We start from the raw sequence: 25,216 nt of genomic DNA on the forward strand, positions 1-25,216 counted from the left end.
TTAATTTTATTTTTATTGACATTTTTCCGACCAGTTCAAACAATGGTCTTTCAGAGTCCATTTTGTGAATGTTCTGATAATAGGAGCATGTTGATTGCAGAAACTGGGAGTATGGAAATGTGAGGGAGAAAATGAAGATAACTTGTGGTCCCCAGAAACCACCAGGCCAGCATGGAGCTCTTAGAGGGATGCAGGTCTAAACACACACACACACACACACACACACACACACACACACACACACACACACATATTCTTGAAAATGAATTCACATAGTGTTTACAATCTGCTTTCATCACATAATATGCATAGCTGCAAATAGTCTCTACCAGGATACTTATGTGTGCTGATTTAACCAACCTCTGATTATTATTTTAGGCAATTTTAAATCTTTTCCTTTCCCCTCTCCCTTCCCTTCCTTCTTTATTTCCTTTACCAAAGAAGGATCACTAGGCACCCTGCTCTGTGTGACCCACACACCACTTCTCTGCATGTCTCTGATGAGTGGCATGGTATATACCCAGATGGGATTTTGAAAAGTTTTCTCAGAGCTGTTACTGATTTCCCTCTGGTGAATACGCTGGTGTCACAACTAGTGTTTTTCACTCTCTTAAAGAGCTATGGGCACATTTCATGTGCAGAGCCAGCAAGGTATCTTGTTTTAAAAAGAAGCCACGTACAAGCCAAAGAATATATCTTAAGCTGTAAGGGGGCACAGATTCAAGTGGAAATAAATAGGTCCATGAAAATGTGACTTCCTGGCTCTTTTTCCCAATTAGTGGGACCCCCTTCTGAATGTTCGTCCCTGTTACTTAAATCCGTTTTAGGGCAGCTCTGTTGTGAGCCACAACCAAAGCCTCTTAGTGTCTCAAGTACTAAAGAGACTTATTTTTTTCCCTTACCAATATGTACTTTTTTGATTGCAGAAGTAATGCATATTCATGGTGGAACTTCTTGGCAAATAGAGAAAAGTATAAAAATGTAATAGAAACCACTCAAAATCATATGACAGCTTTTATTTGGGAGCCTAACTTTCATGTCCAGCAAGCCCCTCATAGTCAGTGGCATCACTTGTAGATCCTGCATGTGTTTGTACTGTATGAACCCTGAGTGGACAGACATCAACTCAAGGTCATTGGCTCCATCCTAAATTGTTGCGTGACTTCTTGGTAAGGCACTTACCTTCTCTGTTTCTAAAGTTCTTAATCTGTAAAATGCATGGGTTGTTGATTCTCTCAAAAGACTCAGCCCTGAAGATGCTATGAATCCATAACATGTGGTCCTTCAACAATCAGGTTCATGGCCATTTGGACAAGTAGGCAAATTGGTAATTGTCTATGGAACCAACATCACTCAAACATATGCATGCCCACCCCTTAAAAATTTATATCTATCCTTTTCCATTTCTCCCTGTCTCCTCTTATAAAGCTCCCATGGTTGCACCTCTGAGCCTTTGCCTCAGCTGTTTCTTCTTCCTGGGAGGCCCTTGCTTGACCTTGTTAGCAGCAGGAGGCTGCTCAGATATCACCTCCTCCAGGGAGCCTTCTCTGCTTTTTAGAGTTTTACTAAACTCTATTTCGTAAATAACGAAATAGAGTTGTTATTTGCTCTCCTGTGTTCCCACAACACTCTCATGGTCATAACAACTCATATTGTGTGGCATGGCAACTTTTGTGAGCATGTCTGCTTCCTAACTCTGGGGACAACCTGGTCGACCTTTGTGACCCCAAGACCAAGGTCATAACAGAGCCAAGGGAAGCACTGAGCACTTGAGTTCTGCCAGGTGACCGTTCCTTCTTATGAGTCCTGGTGTAAATAAGACATGACGATTGAACACACTTTTCATTAGAAGAAGCCAGCGTCTCCATGCAGAAAGTAAAAGGAGGCATTTACTGCCATCAGGCCCTGAGGTGTGGAGCAAGGCTCTGATATTTTCTTGCAGCAGCACAGGAAGCCTCTTGCCATGCGAGAGGGGAGCTGAACGTCTCGGTGGAAATAAAGGGGAGGCCTGCGGCACGTCTCAGATGGGCTGGAGCCCCTGGTTTAGCAAGGACAACGCGTTCACAGTCTAAACTTTGCTCCTTTCTCACTGATCTGTCAAGTACACGGCAACACCTTCAGGTTCATGGATGGGACTGACTTGGCATTGATGTTCTTGTTTACAAGTCTATTTCATAAAAACCATGTTGGGTTGATTCTGTTTCCATTAGTGATGATATTTTCTTTTCTTTTCTTTTTTTTTTTTTGGTCTTTTTGCCGTTTCTTGGGCCGCTCTCATGGCATATGGAGGTTCCCAGGCTAGGGATTGAATCGGAGCTGTAGCCACCAGCCTACGCCAGAGCCACAGCAGTGCGGGATCTGAGCCGCGTCTGCAACCTACACCACAGCTCACAGCAACGCTGGAACCTTAACCTACTGAGCGAGGCCAGGGATCAGACCCACAACCTCATGGTTCCTAGTTGGATTTGTTAACCTCTGAGCCACGACGGGAACTCCCATAGTGATGATATTTTCTGATAAAAGTAGCAAAGTATCAGACAGATTTTTTTTTTTTTTCCTGTGAAAGGCATATTCTGAGACTCTGGAAGAGCACTCTCTTTCTGGGAAAGACGTAGGAAGGATAAAAGGGACAAACCTCATTTCTCATGAGCCGAGACCCTTCTTAACACTTGCAAAGACCCTTGACTCTGCTCCTCTCAGTGTTCTGGCCCCGTGGCTCCCCTTGCCTGGGCAGGGACCCCTCTGACCATGCCCATGATCTTCCTAAGAAGATACCAGCGTTGGGGACAGAGGCTGCAGACCTTGGCTCCCAGAGCTAATGAGCCCAGTCAATGCCATCTGAAGACAGGGGTCCTGGTGGTTCATTCTCCTGAATTTCCTCTTTTTTTTTTTTTTTTTTGTATCCACATGGTTCAGGTTATCAATCATTATGGCTGGGATAATTAGCCCCTCTACCTCTGGGGAGGTCTTAGGCATAGCCAGCTTCTCCCCCATTTGTCTTGGAGTAGAGTCATTCACACACAATTTACTGAGCACTTACTATATAAACAGTCCAATAGTAAACACTGAATAGTCAGCAGCGAAGAAGAGGCTCTTGACCTCAAGGGAAAAGAGGGAAAGATAGACATTAAACTATTTACTAACACAGTGAATTGGTTGACTTCTAGGGGCACAGGTGCCTACTCCAGGAAGCTAAAGATGGTGGTTTGAGAGCACAGACCCTGGGCTCAGACTGCCCCTCATGGATCAAAGCTCTGATTTTCATCAGCTGCATAACCCCTTGGAACCTTCTGTGGCCTCTCTGAGCCTCGTGTCTTCATCTGGAAAGGAGTCAGCTGCAATGATACCTGTCTTTGGGACTGCTGTGAGTACCGATTTGGGGGATCCTTGCAAAGCTTTTTCCACGGTACAGTCACCTAGCAGGTGCTTGTAAATGTCAGCAATTATTAAAATGTCTGGGGAGTCCGTTCAGACCTCAAAGAGCATCTCCGAATAGAGGTGCTGGAGCCACTCCAGCAGGACGAGCAGGATTATATGCGCATAACCCTCAAGGGATCCTGGGGAACAGTGCTCTGTGCTGATGGGTGTGCTTCTCTCATCCCCACCCCTAGATTTAAGTCACCTGAGGGAGAACCTGGGATTCTCATGTGGGGAGACGGTGGACGCCAGATGGGGAGACTGCCACCTGCCTCTCTGCGCTGCTTCGGGAGCAGAGCAGACAGGGGTGGGGCAACTAAGGGGAAACTGGAAGTGAAGTGGAGCAAAGCCTGAAGCTGGGCCAGCTGCCTGTCCACCAGCTGCTGGGCAAGGCTGTGTGTTCCCCACCGGCCCAGGGGACTCGAGAAGACAGCTGGGCTGGAACCGTCTTGGAAGCACCCCAGCTAAGAGGACCGATTGCCAGGCAAAGAGAGCCCAGGGAAAAGAGCTACAGGAGCTGAAAGTCCTGCTGGGGTGCAGGCTGACGGGCTGACAGCAAAGTGCATGGTCCCCATCAGTGAAGGGTGGAATTGTAGGAGTTTCTTATCTCTGTTGAATATTAACCCCATATGAGATAGAGTACGCACACATTTCCTCCGGTTTTGTAAGTTGCCTTTTCACTCTGTCAGTTGTTCTCTTCACTGTGTAGAAGCGTTTTCATTTGATGCCATCCACTGATCGCCTTTCGCTTTTGTTGCCTGTGCTTTTGTTGTCATATCCAAAAAAAAAAAAAATCACTGCCAAGATCCAACGTCAAGAAGCTTTCTCCTGATGTTTTCTTCTAGTAGTGGTATGGTTGCAGCTCTTAACATTGAAGTCGTGGATCCATTTTGAGTTGATTTTTGTATTATCCAGAAATCCCATTTCTGGGTATATAGCCACAGGGAGTGAGATCTGGATCTTGAAGAGATATCTGTACCCTCTTGTTCACTGCTGCATTATTTACAGCAGCCAAGATTTGGAAGCAACCTAAATTTATGATGAATGGATAAAGAAAATGTGACATCCAAACACACACACACACAGTTGACTCTTGAACAATGCAGGAGCTGGGGCGCTGACCCTCCATGCCGTCAAAAGCATATAGGAGTTCCCTTTGTGACTCAGTGGTAACTAACCCCATTGGTATCCATGTGGACGCAGGTTTGATCCCTGGCCTCGCTCAGTGGGTTAAGGATTCAGCTTTGTCATGAACCGTGGTGTAGGTTATAGTGCGGCTTGGATCTGGCGTTGCTGTGACTGTGGTGTAGGCTGGCAGCTATAGCTCTGATTCAGCCCCTAGCCTGGGAACCTCCATATGCTGTGGGTGGCCAAAAAAAAAAAAACAGCAAAAAATTCACATGTAATTTATAGTTGGTCCCTTATCCAGGGTTCTGCACCTGCAGATTCAGCCAGCTGTGGATCATGTAGTGCTTACTATTGGAAGTAGTATTTACTATTGGAAGAAAAATCTGTGTTTAAGTGAACTGCACAGTACAAACCTGTATTGTTCAGTGTCAGATGTATACACACACCTATCTATATACAAATACACAGACTATATGGACTATATGTGTATAGTCCTGTTGCTCAAGGTCTCTCTCTATATATTCCATTATTCTATTATGCTATATATAATATAGTAACATATCTTAATAATGTAACAGTATGTAATACACTATTCGCCATAAAAGAGAAGGAAATCTTTCCATTTGTGACAATATGGATGAACCTGGAGGACATTATGTGAAGTGAAATCAGCCAGACACAGAAAAAACAAATACTGCCTGATCTCACTTATAAAAATTAAAACTGGGAGTTCCTGTTGTGGCTCAGTGGTTAACGAATCCAACTAGGAACCATAGGTTGCAGGTTTGATCCCTGGCCTCGCTCAGTGGGTTAAGAATCAGCATTGCCGTGAGCTGTGGTGTAGGTTGCAGACATGGCTTGGATCCTGCGTTGCTGTGGCTGTGGTGTAGGCTGGGCTACAGTTCCAATTCGACCCCTAGCTTGGAAACCTCCATACGCCGCGGGTGTGGCCCTAGAAAAGACAAAAAAATAAAATAAAATAAAAATGAAAATGAAAACTGGCCCAACTTATAGAAGCAGAGGGTAGAATGGTGGTTGCTGGAGGAGGGAGAGGCAGAAACAGGAAGATGGTGGCCCAAGGGGACAACATTTAGTTGCGGAAGATGAAGGAATTTGGGAAATCTAACACACAGCGTGGTGACTACTGTATTGTGTATTTGCAATTTGCTAAGGTGATAGATTTTACGTGTTGTCACCATAAAGAAAAGAACAGAGAAAATGTGACTGCATGAGGCGATGGGTGTGTCGATGGACTTGATCGTGATGGGCAGCTCGTGATGTGTGCGAAACAGCGTGATGTACGCCTGAAATACATGCAATTCCAACCGTCAGTTCTACATCCCGAAATCGGAAAAAAATTCAGAACAGTGCCCTTGACATGACCGGAAATGCATCATTACCCGCACCTCCCTGCGTCTTCTGGGTAAAGATTGTCCTTGTGATTTTTTCAAAAAGCACAGACCAGTGTTTGAAAGAGAGGTGGGGAAGCAGCGTCCGTGCGTGACCCTGTGACCCTGTGCTTGGAAGAGGATCTCTGCTGTTTCAGTGCAAACAGGTTCCCAAGAACCACGGCGACCGGGAGTCCTAAGGCTGCTGCCTTTTTCTCGGATGGGAGATGTCAACTCAACCGGGAGCTGCACACGCGACAATGACAAGGTGGGTCCTCGAGCTGCTGGGCACAAGGAAACAGCATAGTGTTTGGAAAGGATGGAGGCAGGAGCCTGCTTCAGATCCAGATTCTCCTGCTTCCTTCCTGTGACCTTGGGCGAACTGAAGAATGTCTCTCAGGGACACGTGGTATGGACCTCAGCCCGGCCCCAACAAGACTTGTGGGCTGAGGGCTGACTGACTGGCTGCTGCCTGGGATGCTGCCTGGAGTACGTGTCAGTTGAGATGGAAGATAGACTGGGATCAGAACCCACCTGGACCCTCCAGAGACTCACAGTGGGGCTCCAGCACCTCCTCACGTCCAGGACAGTCTCTGCCAAGCCTAGACCAGGCCCCGTCTGTATTCATGCATTCATTCACTTTGGTGGGTGCTGACAGTTCCATCAGGAATATGACCGAGTCCCTGTCATTCTCTGACTATACTTTACGGCACACCTATCATGTGCCATCACTGTGTAGGTCCAAGGACTACAGCTGTGAGCAAAAATCGCTGACCTGGTAGAGATGGAAGTCTAGTGGGGGTGGGGTGTGATAGAAAAACAAGAAAATAAATAAGCAACCTATATTGCGTCAGTCACAATGGAGAAAAAGAAAGCAGAGTAGAGGTAGGTGCCAATGGTTGAGTGGAGGGGCTCTGTTTTTAATAACATGTCACTGAAAGGGGGACACTTCAGCAGGGACCTGCAGGAGGTAAGGGAGGAGCATTCCAGGTGTGGACAGCAAGTGCAAAGGCCCTGGGGCTGCAGCAAACCCAGGGTGATTGAGGACAGTGAGAGGCCTTTGTGGCTAGAGCAGAGTAGGTGCCAGGAGAGCTCTGGGGATGGGGCCAGACAGGAGACAGAGTCCAGGAGTATAGATGGTTAGACTAGCGGCTCTTAACCTTGGTTGTGCATTAAAATTACCTGGGGGAGCTTTAAAAATCCTGATGCTCAGACCTCACCTCATACCAGAATCCCATTAAACAGAATCCCTGGGTGTGGAATCCAGGAATCAGTATTTTAAAGGTCTCCCAGGAGATCCTCAGTCTATGCAGCCAGGCTGAGAACCAGAGCTTGGGCCACCGTGAGGGTTCTGCTTTCAGCCAGCAGGGAGTGTGGAGCAGCAGGGTGGCCTCCTATGACTGACATGTAGCAGGATCTTTTGGTTTGCTGAGTTGAGAACAGACTGCCAGGGACAAGGGTAGACACCCTGGGAGCCCTCGAGAGCAAGCTGCTCCTCCACTGAGGATTGTGCTTCTGAGGTCAAGCTGTAGACCCAGAGGAATGCAATCCATCTGGGGTTATCTAAAAAGATGAAGGCCATCTCACAGGCTGCCTTGGGCAGAAGCTGTTTCCTTAGCTATACTTTGGGTAAAGAGTTAGTACTCAGGGTACGTTCTGAGCCCGTAAATAAGCAAAGAGGTCAGGCGATCCTGCAATGCATCACAGATTCCTAGTATAAGAGAGGGGCTTGCAGTCTGGACTGGCTTGGAACAAGGAAAGTGTGGGCATTTGGTAAGGGAGCTGCAGAAGAGGACGAAGCAGTGAAAGAGGCTGGGAGTGACACAGTGACTCTCCCGTCCTAGTTAGCTGGGAGTCGTCACGTCTTCTCGACAGAGAGATGACTTGGAAGTGATTCTCAGGGTACCACACTGCATATCTTTCTGGCTGGGACTGGATTTGTGTCCAGGTTTGTCTGACCCTTGGTTCCTTCCATGAATCAGGCCCTTGAGAGCCAGAAAGGGGAGAGGAGGGAGGGAAGATTAGCCGGGAGACTTGTGCTCATGTCTTTGGCTTGATTTCAATGTAATTCTGCCTTTAACTTAACATTCAATGTAGTTTCCGTTCTGCACATGGATTCAAGCCTTCTCAGCCAAACTTTACTTCCTTTTTTAAAAAGTCTGAAGTCAAGGGACCCCCTCAGGGTTGTGCAGTGTGGGTCTGGCCTTGGAGCAACTTGTCGTGGAAAGATGTGGCGGAAGTGGACAGTCAGTAAGCGGCCCACTCCCCACCTTGCGCTTAGGCCAGGGGGCAGTGTCTGAGGACAGGGGCCCTGTGTAGGGCTCCCAGCTCCCTGCTTAGGAATTGCCTAGCCTTGGACAAGCGTTTCTGCCTCTGTGCCTCAGTTTTACCAGATGCAGAGTGGGGCTAATGATCAGACCCACGTCTAGTGTCTTGTAGGAGTTGATAGGAGCCAGTTGGTGTGTGTGCCAGACACAGGGTCAGTGCTCTCTAAATAGTTCTCATCGGTATTATTTTTACTCCTGTCTTGATCCATCAGCCTAGACAGGGCCTCCGCCTCCTGGGGGTGGCGTCTGTGACCCTCACAAGCACCGACGGTCCGACATCTCCGAGTAAGATGGGTGATTACACTGGGAGGAAGAAAAGCAGAGCTCTAATGGGAAGACATGGCTTGGAACACAAACTCGTGTCTGGAGCCGTCAAACTGTTTTGGCAGTTGTACTGTGAGCAACGGCAAAAGCAGGGGCCTCTGGTTTGCGGCTGTGCGATGCTGAATTCCTACCTTTGTCTGGAATCTCAACTTGAACTGCAAGAAGGGAGGCAGCACATGGGAAAGACCCAAGCTGTTGCCATGGCTCAACTGCCAACCTGCCTATGACCTTGACGTACCTTGCAGGGGCCAACTTCCCCATTTGCATGATGGGTTGTGAGGACCAGATGGCTTCCCAGAGCCCTTCTTACTCTGTGATTCTGTTACTCTGTGAAAGAGGAACACGGCTCTAAACCTTCTTCCCTATGAGTGATGAGCTTTATTTCTTTACAGGGGGAGGGGGAAGTGTGTGTGTTTCTCTTACTTAAAGAGTAATAGAATTCTGTGATGTGAAACTGCTAGTCTCCTTGGAAACAAAAGGAAGATGAAGTTTTGAGTTCTTCATTTTTCACCATTTTGAGTTAATACATAAATGTGTGTAACCTTTCCTAAAATCGGACACTCTTTCCTAGCGCTTATGGATGACGTAAAGCAAGGATCTCTTGTCTCTGTAATATGACAAATGCAGGGGTGTTATCCACTCACAGCTGAAACATATTGCTGCTTTTATGTGGACCTTTCATTGAAGAGATTGACTGGGGTTTGGACTCTTTTAGAGACTCTAACACAATTGAGTAAGGAGTGGATGCTGGTGGAGGATTGAAGAATTGTTTCAGGTCCAGACTCACGTTTGGGGGGCACGACAAAGGCCTGCTATCTGAGTGCTATAGGCCCTGCTCTGGGAATCTCAGACGCCCTAAGATACCCCAGCAGTGGGGGATCTGTCCAGTATCTGACACATAGTTCTCTCCTCTGTCACAGCTTTAACCTGGACCCATTCTCTCACCTCCCTTGGTTCCCCTTTGTCTAGTCCTGCCCTCTCCAGCCCTCATTCCAATCCCTAAAACCTCCCCCAGGGTCTGCTTACCCAGGAGAGCTGGGAGCACTCACTGATGCATCTCCCATTTTCCTCTCATGCCTGATGTGCCCTATTTCCAATGCCTGGGGTCGGGTAGACAGTCTAGCCTAGAGGACACTGGCGGTCCAGAAGATCAGGGGCCTGTGGTCAGCCCAGGATTGAAACTGAAGTACTGTGTGGACCACTTGTGGAGGGAGCCTGGTGAGGGGGGAATGCCTCTAGCTGGACAGCATGTGTAGCCTCTGGGCAGACTGGTCCCTGGAGAGCAGAGCTCTGGTCCAGGGGGTATCCTCCAGGATTCTAAGGAAAAGAGCTGCCAAATATTGGGTTACCTCTTCTTAACAAGTTAGACATGGAATGATCTCATGACTCATGGATTCCACTCCTACATATATACTCAAAATAACTGAAAAACAGATGTTCAAATGAAAGCTTGTATTTGAATAGCAGGACTATTCACAATAGCAAAAGGTGAAAGCCACTCAAATGTCTATCAGTGGATGAAAGGATAAACACAATGTGGTGTATCTGCACAGTGGAATATAATTTAGCCCTGAAAAGGAATGAAGCACTGATGTGCTATGACATGGATGAACCTTGAGGATCTTATATTCAGTGAAATTTGCCAGACAAAAAGGACACATATTATAGGATCCTACTTATATGAAATGTCCAGAAGAGGTCAATCCATAGTGACAAAATAGATTAGTGGCTGCCAGGGGCTGAGGGGAGAGAAGCGTAGAGTGACTGCTGATGGGGCATGGAGTTTCTTTTTGTCTTGGAACTAGATATAAGTAATGGCTGTACAATGTTGTGAATGTACTAAATGATATGAATTATACATTTAAAAATACTCTATGTTTCATTTTATGCTAAGGGAATTTTACCTCAAAAAAAAAAAAAAAAGTTAGCTAGACTCTAGTCTGCACTGAGAAGTGATCAGATGCACTTAGAGACTAGCCATGTTCCTGGAATGAGAATCCAGAATGAGGATCATACTAGGACTCATTTTGGCTACACAGATAACAATCATATTAACAAAACCTAAATATATGGGCGTTTATATTTCTCACTCAGAAATCTGAGGTAGGTGGCCCAGGGATCATACGGTGGCTCAACAGTAACATCATAAACCCAAGCTCTTATTTTCATGCTCCATTATTCTTAAAGTGAAGACTTTTTTAAAGTCATGCTTGTTGCCTCATGGTCACAAGATGGCTGTTTGCATCCCCAGCCATTACATCCATGGTCCAGGCAGGAAGAAGTAGTTGCAGAGTCAAAGGGGCGTTCCAGCTGAGTTAGACTTTTAAAATAAGCTTTCCTGGAGGCTTCCTCTTCAACAACAAAATTGGGTCAGATGAATACCCGTAGATCCATCAAAGAAGGTGACTTGGGAAAAAGCCAGAAGCACAGGGAGTTGGTTCAATGAACTAATAGCATCAGTACAAAGTTGGGAGAGGACACCTAGAGCTTGAACTACCTGGCATGACTTGGAGGTCTTCAGCAGTGGGAGCCTGGATCTTGGCAAGGCAAGGTTGACACTGGTGAACTTTGACCTCAGGATAGGTTGGCATTATTCAGAGCTGCAGCCTTCAGGGAAGGGGCACTAATTTTTTCCTGGGGAAGTCTCAGAGGGAACTCTATTTATTGACTCAAAACTTTTTTAAAATTTGGTTTGCAGTTGTGTTTTTAATTTGTTGTGTTTGATCCATGTGTTAATACTTAGAACACAGATTAAAATCCATTATCACTTAGTGGCAAGTAGGGAACTGATATAGGAGCAGACTCCCTGGAGGAAGGGAAGATGGGATGCTTGGGTAATTCCTGCCTCCTCAGAAGCCACTGCAGAACAGATCCTGAGCTCTGGGCTGGTGGCCCCTGCTCAGAGATGCTGAGAGAGACTTGGCCACAAGATGAGGTCAGAGTGTCTGACTTCCTCTACACATTCCTACTCTGGGACCTTCTTGAAGCCAAGTATTGGGTCTTATTGGTCTGTGTGTCCTTAGAGCTCAGCGTGATTATCAGCACATAGTAGCCCTCCGTTAACATTCGTTCATATTTTAAAAATGACTCTTTTACGATGACTCTTTGGACTCTCCATAAACATAGCCTCAACTCGGCACGCACAGTTCAGGCTTCTGTTCATTTCACTTTCCTCAGCAAGACCAGCTCTGCTGACAAGTGGGAAGCAGTGCTCTGTTTCTGTAAAAGCTTTTCTTCCCACCCTCAGCGTGGTGACAATTCCCTCCTTGACCTCCCAGACGGGTTATTGTGGAAAAACACAGGCTCTGTGGTCAGAAGGAGTAGCTTCCAGTGACTGGAAATGAAAGCCCATTATAAGCCCATGATGATTCAACCAGGTGGCCCTGGCTTGGAGCCAAGTCAAGCAAAGGAACAGCATAAAGAGCACACCAGGCTCAAGGTATGTAACAGTTTAGTGAGCAATAAAGTGAGGGGGATGATTTTAGTCAATGAATTATTAACAGTTTGGAAATTAAACTCCAGGATGCCTTAAATCTGTCATTAAAAAAACCCGTAAGAATGCTAGAATAATATATACATTGATTTTTATGTTCCAGTCAAAGGTGGAATTTTAAAGATTGGTTCATTTGACATCCTAAACTTTTTAAGTTTTCGGTTGGTAGCTTACCACCATAAACAAGAAAAAGAGCTTATCATGAGCTGGGACATCTATGTGCAACAGAGTTTACTGAAAAAAGTGTGATCTTAAGTGTTTACAAGTCACTAAAATAGAGTGATTGCCCTGGTTACAAACGGGCAAAAGACATACATGGCAATTCACAAAAGAAGAAATGCAAATGGATAGAAAACAGGAAAATAGCTCATTATCACTACCAATTAGGGAAATAGAACTTTAGACGAGAGGTCATTATTTTTACGTTTTTACAATTTTTGAAAATTGGCATTTTTTACAAAAGACAATACCCGTGTCAGATTCTGAGGAAGCAGGAGTTTACATATACGAATTTAACCTAATACAACCTTTTTGGAGTGTGATTTTCCAATATATATGAAGCCTGAAAATGTTCTTATTTTTCTGACTTAGAAATTCCACTTGTAGGAATTTACCCTAAAGCACAATCCTGGATACAGGCAAAGATTTCTTTGCCATAGTTTATAAGAGAAATGAGAAACAACCTAATTATCCAACAGAGGAACGGTTACATACAATTTGGTACAGCAATGCAATGGAGAATTGTGAATCCATGAAAAGCAGTGTGGAAGACAGCCAATAATGATTAGAACACCTAAAATGAAAAAGCAGACCTATAATTGCATGATTTCATTTTAAGTGTATCTATGAGTGTGTGTGTGCATTTGTATATATATAGGAATAAAAGTAGTTATCTTCAGGAATCGTGGATAACCTCTCAGTGAGTTTCAATGGTTTTCATATACAGCTTGCACTCATGTAAGCAGATTTTAGAAATATTTAATTAAAAAAAAAACAAATCCTGAACTTAACTATTTACTAGCTGTATTATTTTAGGCAAATTACTTAACCTCGTTGAGCCTCAGTTTCACATGGGCAAAATTAGCATAATATCAATCTCTCAACATTGTGGTGCAGAAGAAAATAGGATAATAGGTATGAAAGCTCCCGATCCATGTTAGTCACTCAATGAACGCTGTGCTCTTGATTTTCTCTGGGACACTCTCCCTTATCAAAAGGCGCACCTAAGCGAGGTTCTGCCATTAAGCCGTTCTCTTTACCAGGGAATTTAAATTAATGTCTTTTCTCCCCCCAGATGGATTTTATTCTAAGTCTATAGGGTTTTCCTCGTAAAATGAAAGGTTTGTTTCTGTAACTTTCTATTTAAAGAATAATTGCAGCCGTTTTCCAATTTGCAGAAAAATTGAAGTCAGTGCTGAGGAATCTCCCCAATTTTCATTTTTCCATTCCAAAACCACATCAGACACTTGTCCTTAAACGTTTGTCTCCTGCTACCAAAATGATCATAGCAGCGACGCGTATGGATGAGGCTCTGAATTAGCAAAGTCACATTCGGTTATTTGAACAGAGCAGGGTTTCTGCAAAGCGGAAGCTGATTCTGCGGATAAAAATGAGCATGGGAAACACTTCATTAGATGGAGCGTCCTCTCATAGGTGGAGGTGTGAAAGCTCTTGGTTTCCCCAAAGTTATAAGAGGATGCAGCGGGTGCCAACCAGAGGGGTGGTCATTAGCTGGAGCGACACCAATCGGCTTGCCCGTCCTCATAAGGAACCATACGGTAGGTTTCGGGGGACGCAGTGTGTGACTGTGCCCTGCGCTGTGCGCCTGGGGCCAAAACCAACACCCGGAAAAATCATCAGCCCTTTCTCTAAACTGAGCAATAATCCCTTGCAGAAATTAGACCAAATTGACAATCCCCATTGATTATGCTTTTTAAAATATCAAACTCCATCCTAAGAAACAAGGCAGTTTTTCCTCCTATTTTAAAATGGCCCTTTGCCAGTTTTCTCCGGGGTTCGTTAATAACTTCATCCAGGTTTCGATCAAGTCCCCCTTTCGCAGGCTCGGCTCAGCCTCGAACCTCATTAGAATCCAGGCCTGTGTTCCTGGCAAACAGCTGCCTCTTGCACTTGAAAACTGAGGGGGAGAAAAATGGTCCTGCAGTTCCTATCAGCCTTAAGCAGAAACATCTGTTCCTTAGGAGCCTTTTGCTGGCTCGGTTTGCATTCCCGGGGCAGGCAACAGCTCTATCTCCCTGCCTGGTGACATGGGCCAGAGGGAACTGCTTGCTCCAGGGGACAGAAGACCCTGGCAATAGTCCACCTGCTAGGAAAACCAAGCCGGCACTGCAGGTATTATAAAGCTTAATTTGAAAGCACAAATCCGGGCTTAAAAGAAGAGCTATTGCCAGGTGGTGAAAAGTGCTCCTGGTGAAAGGGAGAGAGAGAGAGAGGAAAGAGAGGGAGAGAGGGAGGTGGGTGATTGAATCCAGGAGTTCTGAGTCTTTTGTTGTTTCTGGTGTGGAGGCAGCCGCTGGGACAGCTGGCTCTCTTTTATCCAGCTCTGTCTGGCATTAACCACCCTCCTCTGTTTTTAGGCACAGATTAAATAAGGTGACATAGGTAAGGGGCCTCGCCCAGAGCATGAATACCTAGTCCTGGGCACCCCTTCCTCCTTGCTGTGTTTTGAAGGCTTTTAGGATCCTAACTTCTTCCTTCCTTTTTGCTTTTGGAAGAGGGCACTGAGGCACTCGAAATTAAGGTCTTATTTCATCTCCTTTTGGGCTCTTAACAGTGCTTTGTCCCTGCATCCTTTGAAACATTTGTTCAGGAGTTCCCTTCATGGCTCAGTGGTTAACGAATCCAACTAGGAACCATGAGGTTGCGGGTTCGATCCATGGCCTTGCCCAGTGGGTTAACGATCCGGCATTGCCATGAGCTGTGGTGTGGGTAGCAGACATGGCTCGGATCCAGTGTTGCTGTGGCTCTGGCATAGGCTGGTGGCTACAGCTCCAATGAGACCCCTAGCCTGGGAACCTCCACATGCCGCGGGTGTGGCCCTAGAAAAGACAAAAAAAAAAAAAAAGAAAAAGAAACATTTGTTCAAATCCCATAGTTGGGGGCTGTGACCCTCACACAACTTTGTTCGCCTCCCTGTTCTGTGGGGCTAGCCCTTTCCCTGCGTGTCAATGACCCTGGGTGAAAATACAAGACACAGAAAAGTCATGTAATCTCAACGTCTCTCCTTCTAAGACACTTAATAATTACAAAGAAAGGAGCAGTGAATTTATAGTGGAAAGGACTGCAGGTCCCACTTGATCCAGTGACCAAGTTAAGCTCACGGGGGTGAGATGCATAATGACGTCAGGTGTGTCTGGACCTGATGTACTGATAAGGACATCTTCATTCAGTTCTATGGCCCTCTTGCTAAAAGATAACTGAAGTTAGACCTGAGGAGCCCTCAGGAAAATCCAATTTGGAGAACATTCTACAAAATAACTGGCCAATAATCTTCAAAAATATCAAGATCATAAAAGACAAAGCCTGAGAACAGTCTGGACCTGGGGGAGCCATAATACAATAAATGCAATATGGGATCCTGGAGAGGGTCCTGGATCAGAAAAAGAACATAATAAAACACTTGGAGAAGCTAGACTAAGGCCTGTAGGTTAATTCATAATATTGTGTCCATTTTAATTCTCTAATTTTGATTATTGTACTGTGGTTGCATGAGATATTAGTATCAGGGGAGGGCAGATGAGTATATGGAAATTATTTGTATTATTGGTGTAGCTTTTTTTTAATGTCTGAATTTATTTTCAAGTTCAAAGTTTAAAAATAAATTAAAATTGAAAAGTTAAGCTTTACATAGTGATGTTCACTGCCTTCTGCAACGGGCCCTGGCTGCCTTCCAGGCTCCGCGCCCCTACCCTTCTCTAACCAAACTCCAAGTGCAATTAAAGACTTAGTTATTATTTTATCCCATGATGTTGCTTAAGAGCCAACATTCCTTATTTGCAGGACGTTAATATGTCTGTCTTGAAGCTTGTTTCAACTTTGGCTTTTTCAAGCATCCGGGTCCATCCATAGTGGGGATGGTTTAACTTCACATCCGCATCCAGGAGCCAATCAGAGCCTGCTATTCCCTTACAGGACCACATGGTGTCGCTGTTGGCACTCTGTCCTGCGAAATCTCCCCGGCTGGGCAAGACCCCTGGGAATATCTGAAAAATGAGCCACTCCCTCATCTCCGCTCCAGGCTTGGTTCCCTGAGGTTTTTGTTTTTAGGGCTTAGTCCTTTCAGTTCACACCCAGAGCCTCCTTCCAGAAACCTTACCGTGGAAACACTGGTTCAGGATTCTTGCCAGCATCTCATAGTTCACAGACACTACTTTTTCTCCATGGACCCTCGCCTTCGAGACTCTGCAGGCAGTGGCGCTCCCTGCTCCTCTCTCCCACTCCGCGGAGAGACTGTCTGGGTTTACTTCCTGAATAATTCCGAGGTGTCTGCACCTACCTTTCTGGGGGTGGGTGAGTGGGTAGCATTCCAGTATGGCTTCCTGGCTCCTCTCTCCTTAGACAAGAGAAACAAACAAACAAAAAACGAGCCATGTGACACTTCATTTATTCACTTTTTCCACCAAATGTTTGTCAAGTGCAAGCTTTTCGCTGGGCTCTGTGCTAGTTCTAGGGACTCAAATTAAAAAGACGCAGTTCTTGATTGCAAATCTAGACGCTCTGTGAAGCAAATCAAGAGAGATGAGTGCTCTATAAGGACAGGGTGTGTGATCAGTATGCATGGAAGGCGGCACTTGAGTTGCAGCATCCTGGATGACGAAAGGGACTGGCCGGTATACGGGGAGGAAGGACGTCTGTGTCGGAGGGAGCAGTGAGCTCGAAGCCCCAGGCCTGAATTCCAGCCCCTAATGACTTTCCAGAGGGGCTCTCCAACACCTCCGTTGTGGCTTATCTCATTATATATTTCCCCCTTTTGTTCATTTGCCTCCCCATGCTGGTCGGTGAGCTGCAAGAAGGTGGGTCCTGGTTTGCGGTGTGGACTGTGTTCCCAGAGCCTGGGACATGGTAGCTTCTCAGTTTAAACAAATGATGAGTTGGCGTTCCTGTTGTGGCTCAGCAGGAATGAACCTGATCAGTATCCGTGAGGACTCGGCTTTGACCCCTGGCCTCGCTCAGTGAGTTAAGGATCTGGCGTTGCCATGAGTTGTGGTGTAGGTTGCAGATGTGCCTGGGATCTCACGTGGCTATGGCTGGCAGCTGCAGCTCCAATTTAACCCCTAGCCTGAGAATTTCCATATACTGTAGGTGTGGCCTTAAAAAGCGAAAAAAAAAAAAAAGTTAATGAATCATCTGAATGTATTAGTGGCAGTGTGAGTAGTGATGCCATCTGGCTGGAGTGATGAGGTTTAAGGAGGAAGCAGTTGAAAAAGATGGGTCATCTAGACCCTTGTATGCTAAGCTGAGAAGCTGTTACTTTATCCTGTATCGAAAGAAAGAATAATGCCATCACACTTGTGTTTTAGGACTAGGTCTGCAGTGGTGTGGGAGAGGCAGTGAGACCCATAGGTCTCACCCATAGGAGGCCTTGCTGGGGTTTGGGCAAATAGCAGTGAGTTCCTGAACCAAGGCTGTGTGGCAGACAGCAAGGAGGAAGCTGGAGTGACAGGAAGCTGGGTGACAGGATGCTGGAGAGACAGAGGGGTACCAGCGGGGTCTGGCCGGGGCAGCCGCTAGATGGCGCTGTCTGTCCCTGCAGGAAGACTTAGAAGGCGGTTTATTTGAGGGAGACATGAGTTTGGTTTTGGATTCTTGGAGTGAGTGGTGCTTGTCTGTGAGACATCCCAGGTGAAATGTCAAGAAGAGCATTGGTCGTGTGGGTCTGAAGATGAAAAGGAGGCATGGTCAGTGAAAGAGATTCAGAACTTCTCTGGATAAAGATGGAGATAAAGCCATGGGTCTGGAGGATGCCACCCAAAGGGAGACACGGTCAAGATTGGTGGGCACTCTGGATGGAGCCTCAGGGATTATCAATAGGAAAGAGGAAGAAAGATCTGGACAGGGAGACAGAGAAATCAGGATATCCCAGGGACCCTGGAGTTAGAGAAGGCAAGGAAGAAGCTATTTCTTGGAGAAGGGAGTGGTCCACAGAGTCAAATGTGGGAGCAAGATGTAAGAAAATAAAGCCTGGACACTGCCCATCTGCTGGCCTTTGGTGGTCCTGGTGGAGAGGTGGGTCAGAGGGAGATGGTGGGGGGATGAGGCGTGATGGGAGGGGAGGCCGTCCCTGCTCCACTCCATGGACCCCCCCACCTGCCCCTCCCCCTCACAGGATGCTTCTGCCCCTGAACGTGGGCTTCTCATGAGCCCCACCCCTCCTTTCCTCCTCTGCATCTTCAAGGTCCATCTCCAATTCTCACAGGCAGAATTAATCCCTCTTCCATCCGTGTTTTTAAGACAGTTCCTTATAGCTCTTAGGACAGTGTGTTAAGTTATCCACATGGCTTGGATGGTGAGCTGTATCAATATGCGATCTATAATCTCTGCCTGTATCTGGAGGTTCCCAGTGTCTTTCCTTCCCACTCTCTCCCCCAGCCTGAGAAAAACAGTGGATCAGAAACAGAGACTTGGAGAAAATGCCTCCCTGGACATGGGAGGAAGCTTCTGCATGGGAGCTTGCAGGGCTGTTTTCTGTGGTCTGGCCTGGCTCGGCCTGGGCCTTGGGGGAGAGAGGGAGGGAGGCCAGGGATTGAGGGAAAGGGTTTTAGAGGATGCGCAGGACAGGGGTGCAGGAATGGCTCTCTTGTGTGGGAGGGAGAGGGACCCTTACCTCCTGCCCGGATGGAACCGAACACACGAACTCGGGACTCTCCTCTGGAATTGGGAGTTTGAGATGAATCACACAGGGCCCCACCAGCCATAGGACCCTCCTCTGTGCAGCAGATCAGGGCCCTTTGGAGAAGAGGGGATGGGCCTTTCCTCCTTTGTTTCCTGGGGTTGCTTGGTAAGTACCATTGATGGCACTGAGAGGCAGGATGGGGAATCAGGGCGCTCGCTGAATTGGCTCGCCCCCCTGCTAATGAATCACGCTCTCTTTTGATCATTTTCTTCAACAAAGACACCAGAAGCTCAAAGAAAGGGGACCTGGAGGGCTTGGAAAGCCTCTGCCAAGCCCTTGGCTTCCTTCGGGATGGGTGTAAGCCCACCTTGGGGGCTGAGAGCTGAGCCGGGGGTGCCAGGCGCTGCCCCTGCCTCTGGAGACGCACGCCAGCTCTCCTCTGAGCGCTGCCAGTCTGTATAACATTTCACATTGCCATTGATTTTTATGTCTTTCTCCACTAATTAGACATGTTATTACTAATCTTTGGTAATCACCACAAGGGGCTTGTGGAAAGTCTCTGAGATTTCAATCTAGATTAAAAATAAGAAACATTATCACCTCTGGGAAAATGCAAAGAAAGCACATGTTATTTTAATGTTTAAATCGATAAAGCTGTCCTGCTTCTGTTTTGTGCTAGTATTGATGAAATTCATAAAAACCTCGTTTAAGTTTCCTTCTGTCCATCTCATCCTCAAGGGGGCGCCCGATTGATTTCTCCCGGGGCGTTTGAGGCGGGACTACACAGGGAAGGGTTGCCAAAGACCCGTGTGCCTTGGGGCCTGATTGCAGAGACCTGGGGAGCAGCGGGGGTGGGGCGCAAAGGATCCAATTTCTATTCTTTATTTTAATTTCCATTGATTCCTCTTATCAAAGAAGCATTTGATCCCGCAAGAAAGAGAGAAAAATCCCTTCTTCCTTAATTAATTTCTCTTCCAGTGATTAGATGGCAAATGCTGATTGCAAAACAACTTGCCCGCGCTGGGCAGCTGAAATTATTGGGTGGGGGGCATGAAGGAGGGAGGGGAGGGGAACATCTTAAGCAAGATTCCTGCCACTGGGGCACAGAGGAAAGGATCTTCGAAGGAAGAGAACGCCATCTAGCACCGTCTCTTAAACAATCGAAACGAATGTGTTGACACAGGGGGGAAAAATGAGCCCACTTTCATGTTCTGTGGAGACAGACTGTAATTTGTAATACCTCTGATCAGAAATTGAGGCGCCATATGGACCCGAAGTGAAATAAAGCACAGTTAACTTTTTGCCAGGCATCGTGGAGAGGGAGGGGGGGACGAAACCCGTCTCCATATGACATTGCCACAGCTATGTTTCTGGCATCAGAACAGGGACAGCTTGCGCACCCAGAAGGGTGCCATCGTGTACCACAACTCGGGAGGCGGCCAGCTTCTCCGTGCCTGCTGTGTCTGCCGAGAGCGGCCCTCAGCTAGTTCTGAGGCCAAGGGGCAGGATGCTTTTGGCAGCTCCGCCCACCTGCTTGGAAGCCCCGCGCCAGGCTCAGCGGCACCAGGGTGCCTGGTACAGTCCAAGAGTCTACACGGCTTTTGGTGTGAGTCCAGCTCTCTTCCTGGGGAAGATCCCCTTCTTTCTGAAACCCCCAGGGCTGCCCGGAGTGCCCGGGCAAGCTTCTGTTTCTATGCCCCAGGCATTGTTTTCTGTATCAGTTTTCCCTGTACCAGACCATGAGCCCCTTGAAGGCAGGGGTTACCTGATAAAAACGAGGACGGAAATGATTGTGATGATGACGTCATCGTTACTATATATTGAGCACCTACTATGTGCCAGCTCTAATTTAGGCATCTTAACTTATATTTTCAGCAGCTTATCCACCATCCCAACAAAGTGAGTGTTGGGTCAGGTTGGGCTGTGAAAATAAAATGCCATAGACTGGGAGGCTTAGATAACAAACATTTATTTCTCATCGTTATGGAGGCCAGAAGTCCCCGATCAAGGTGCTGGCAGATTCAGTTCACAGTGAGAGCCTTCTTCCAGGCTTGCAGGTGGCTGCCTTCTTTCTGTGTCTCATGTGGGAGAAGGAGACAGAGAGAGAGAGAGAGGAAGGGGTGGGGGAGGAAGAGAGACCTCTCGTCCCTTCTCCTTTTTTTATTTTTATTTTTAATTGTTCTTTTTTTATAATTTTTATTTTATTTTCCCACTGTACAGCAAGGGGGTCAGGTTATCCTTACATGTATACATTACAATTACATTTTTTCCCCACCCTTTGTTCTGTTGCAACATGAGTATCTAGACATAGTTCTCAATGATATTCAGCAGGATCTCCTTGTAAATCTATTCTAGGTTGTGTCTGATAAGCCCAAGCTCCCGATCCCTCCCACTCCCTCCCCCTCCCATCAGGCAGCCACAAGTCTCTTCTCCAAGTCCATGATTTTCTTTTCTGAGGAGATGTTCATTTGTGCTGGATATTAGATTCCAGTTATAAGTGATATCATATGGTATTTGTCTTTGTCTTTCTGGCTCATTTCACTCAGTATGAGATTCTCTAGTTCCATCCATGTTGCTGCAAATGGCATTATGTCATTCTTTTGTATGGCTGAGTAGTATTCCATTGTGTATATATACCACATCTTCCGAATCCAGTCATCTGTCGATGGACATTTGGGTTGTTTCCATGTCCTGGCTATTGTGAATAGTGCTGCAATGAACATGCGGGTGCACGTGTCTCTTTTAAGTAGAGTTTTTTCCGGATAGATGCCCAAGAGTGGGATTGCGGGGTCATATGGAAGTTCTATGTATAGATTTCTAAGGTATCTCCAAACTGTTCTCCATAGTGGCTGTACCAGTTTACATTCCCACCAACAGTGCAGGAGGGTTCTGGTCCCTTCTTATTAAGGGCAGTAATAAGGTCCCTTATTAAGGTCCCTTCATGAGACCCCACCCTCCACAGGAGTAAGGATCATTATTGCCATCTATTAATAAAGTTCTCAAAGTTTAGAGAGATCCAGAGACCCTCCCGAGGTGGCAGAATTGGAATTGAACCCAAACTTTCTACCTCTCAAACTGGCCCTTTTCTCTCCTGGCCTCGCCGTGTCCTGAGCTGGGTGTTCAGTGATGGTGGTGGAAAGATGGAGGGTTTTATCAGCGTCTGTGACTTCCGTCCTCTTGGGATTCTGACCTGCTGTAACTCCCAGCTTCAGTGAGCTTCCTCCTGATGGAAAGACTCTAGTGACCCCTCAGACTTTTGCAGTGAACCCTGGTCTCGATCAGAGACGCAGTCATCTCTAGGCAAAAGGAAGAGAAGAGGGCATTCATTAGACTTCCCATCGGCCCTGCACTTTGTGTATTTTATTTGCATTCCCATCATTGTCACAACCTTTTTTTTTTTTTTTTTTCCTTTTTTAACATCGCACCTGAGGCATATGGAGGTTCTCAGGCTAGGCGTCACATTGAAGCTACAGCTGCCAGCCTACACCACAGCCAACAGCAACTCGGGATCCGAGCCACGTCTGTGACCTACACCACAGCTCACAGCAACGCCGGATCCTCAACCCACTGAGCGAGGCCAGGGATGGAACCTGCAATCTCATGGTTCCTAGTCAGTTTCTGCTGTGCCATGACAGGAACTCCACAATCATTTTTTATAGATGAAGAAAGTCTCCGAGGGGCTAAGTGAATGACTTGTCCAGGGTCCTGCAGCTGGCAAGCAGTGACCACAACCAGGGCTGCCTTATTGTGATTTGACAACACTGCCTTCATTAGCCAGCGGGGCATTTTGTGAGAAGAGGCACCTGTGGTGCAGATCCTGCCCACCCCTTCTGCATTGTTAGGTAGGAGGAAGATGCCACATAATCCAGGGATTTCATGTAGAGAAGCTTTGCCTGGTCATTGTCCCTCCCCCTCCCCCGCCTGTGGCTATGGCTCCATTCAAGCCTAGACCCCATCACCGTCTTCGACAGGACCCCTCTCTCTACCGCTGTCCCCTACAGGCGATGCTGAGGCACACACCCCTAGATACTGAGACGATGGAAACCCACAGAAAATGAAGTGATGGCCATCTCCCTGCAGAGAAGGAAATCAGGGTAGGTTGAGCACTTACCCATTGCAGACACGTTAATAAACTTTATGATGAGTCGTGTTACTTCAATAATACTCTTTTTAAAATTTCTTTCTTTTAATTAAAGTCTAGTTGATTTACAAACAGTGTTGTATTAGTTTCTGGTGTAGAGCAAAGTGATTCAGATATATATATATATAAAATATATAATTTATAATCATTTTTCAGATTATCTGCCATTATAGGTTATTACAAGGTACGAAGAAGTTCCCTGTGCTATACAGGAGGTTCTTGTATTTTTTTTTAAATTTATTTTATATATAGTAGTTTACATCTGTTAAATTCCAAGCTTCTAATTTACCCCTCCCCCCTTTCCTCTTTGGTAACCATAAGTTTGTTTTCTACATCTGAAAGTCTATTTCTGTTGTGTAGATAAGTACATTTGTATTATTTTTTTTAGGTTCCATATATGAGTGATATATGGCATTTATCTTTCACTCTCTGACTTATTTCACTTAGTATAATAATCTCTAGGTCAAACCATGTTGCTGCAAATGACATCATTTCATTCTTTCTTATGGCTGAATAATATTCCATTAATATTCTTAAAGAGCTCTTCATCTGTTGATCAACATTTAGGTTGCTTCCATGTCTTGGCTATTGCAAATAGTGCTGCTATGATCATTGGGGTGCACGTATGTCTTCAAATCAGAGTTTTCTCTGGATATCAATATTATTCTTCAGTGACCTTTGGATAGAGTTCACACTTGGGCCCCTCAAAGCCTTTTTGGGAGTTCCAAACGATCTGACTAGGAACCATGAGGCTGCAGGTTCGATCCCTGGCCTTGCTCAGTGGATTAAGGATCTGGTGTTGCCGAGAGCTGTGGTGTAGGTCTCAGACGTGGCTTGGATCTGGCATTGCTGTGAGCTGTAGTGTAGGCTGGCGGCAACAGCTCTGATTAGACCCTTAGCCTGGGAACCTACACATGCTGTGGATGTGGCCCTAAAGAGACAAAAGACAAAACAAAAAACAAAAACAAAAAAAAAAAAACCCAACCAACCAAAAAAAACACAAAGCCTTTTTGGATAAGACAAGATCAAGCTAAAGCATCCTGTTGGTGCAGGAAAGCACAGACTCTTGAGTTCAGCAAATGAAGCCCTCCCTATCTGAGTGTGTGCCTGCCCCTTCCCCTCTGCTGTCATCTCCCACTGTTTTTACCATTTCATCCCCTATACGCACATGCCTTTGCTCTTGTAGGCACCACTGCCTGAACTGCCTGTGGCATCTGGTCTACCAGAAGGTCCTAACTTGTCCTTTGGGACAAGTTCAACACCTTTCTTTTGTGAACTCTCCTACGCCCCCTGCTGTCCAGGACAGCTAATGTTGCCCCATGCTTAGTGATTCTGCTTCCTAGACTGTACTACCCAAGCCAGACACGCCTCCACCTTGGCTCTTTGTTATCCATCTCATACTAGATTATGGCTTCTCCCAAGGCAGGAGCCTCATTTTATTCACTGCTTTGTGAGCATCCTCGCACAGTTCTTGGCACCAGGAAGGGTATCAGTGAATACTGAATGAAATTGAAATCCCAACAACAATCATGTGCTGTCTGTATGATCATCCCCATGTTAACAAGAAAATCTGACTCAGTGACATTCTGACTTTCCCAGAATAAAGGCATTTAGTGAGTACCAGGCTTGGGTTTTGAACATAGATCTGTCTGGGGCCCAAATCCACGCTTCATATATCACCTGACAACTGCTTTTTGATAACCCTACCAAGTACAGAATGATTTCCTTTCAGAAGGAGGGATTTTCTGGATTAAAGGTGTCTAGACATCTCTCTCATCTTAATGCGGATTTATTCAGAGCAAAGCAGGATCTCCCTGACTGATGGGAAAATGGAAAGAAAAAGCGGTGGCCGTCGCTCTCCAACAGCCGCATCTGGACAGCTCCCTGGGCACGTGGTCCTCATGTGAATTTGTCCTTCCTTCCCTTCTTAAGGACAGAGCACAGGATGAGGCTTCCCCTTTGGTAGTCCTGGGCTGGGGAAGGTGAATTTATCTGGGGCCATTGGCTGCAGAGACTGTCTCTTGCTGTGGCTGCTATTTAGAGGACTTGGCATGTAATATCTGAGCCATATCCAAAGCCCAAGCTCGTGGGCCTGTGGCTAGTTTGGCTGCCACGAACCTTGTGTTTGGAGTGGCTGCACATCAG

At 46.3% G+C, this 25,216-nt stretch overlaps 1 long non-coding RNA gene across 1 annotated transcript in view; it reads left to right on the forward strand.

The window, feature by feature from the left end:
- Positions 1–25,216, forward strand: part of LOC102157744 — a 313,512-nt gene that overhangs the window by 57,127 nt on the left and 231,169 nt on the right. The window contains exon 3 of the long non-coding RNA XR_002342332.1: positions 3,168–3,364. This is a non-coding gene — a long non-coding RNA (uncharacterized LOC102157744). The remainder of the gene's footprint in view (positions 1–3,167; positions 3,365–25,216) is intronic.

Source organism: Sus scrofa, chromosome 3 (assembly GCF_000003025.6).
Source record: "Sus scrofa isolate TJ Tabasco breed Duroc chromosome 3, Sscrofa11.1, whole genome shotgun sequence".
Classification (NCBI taxonomy): Eukaryota; Metazoa; Chordata; class Mammalia; order Artiodactyla; family Suidae; genus Sus; species Sus scrofa.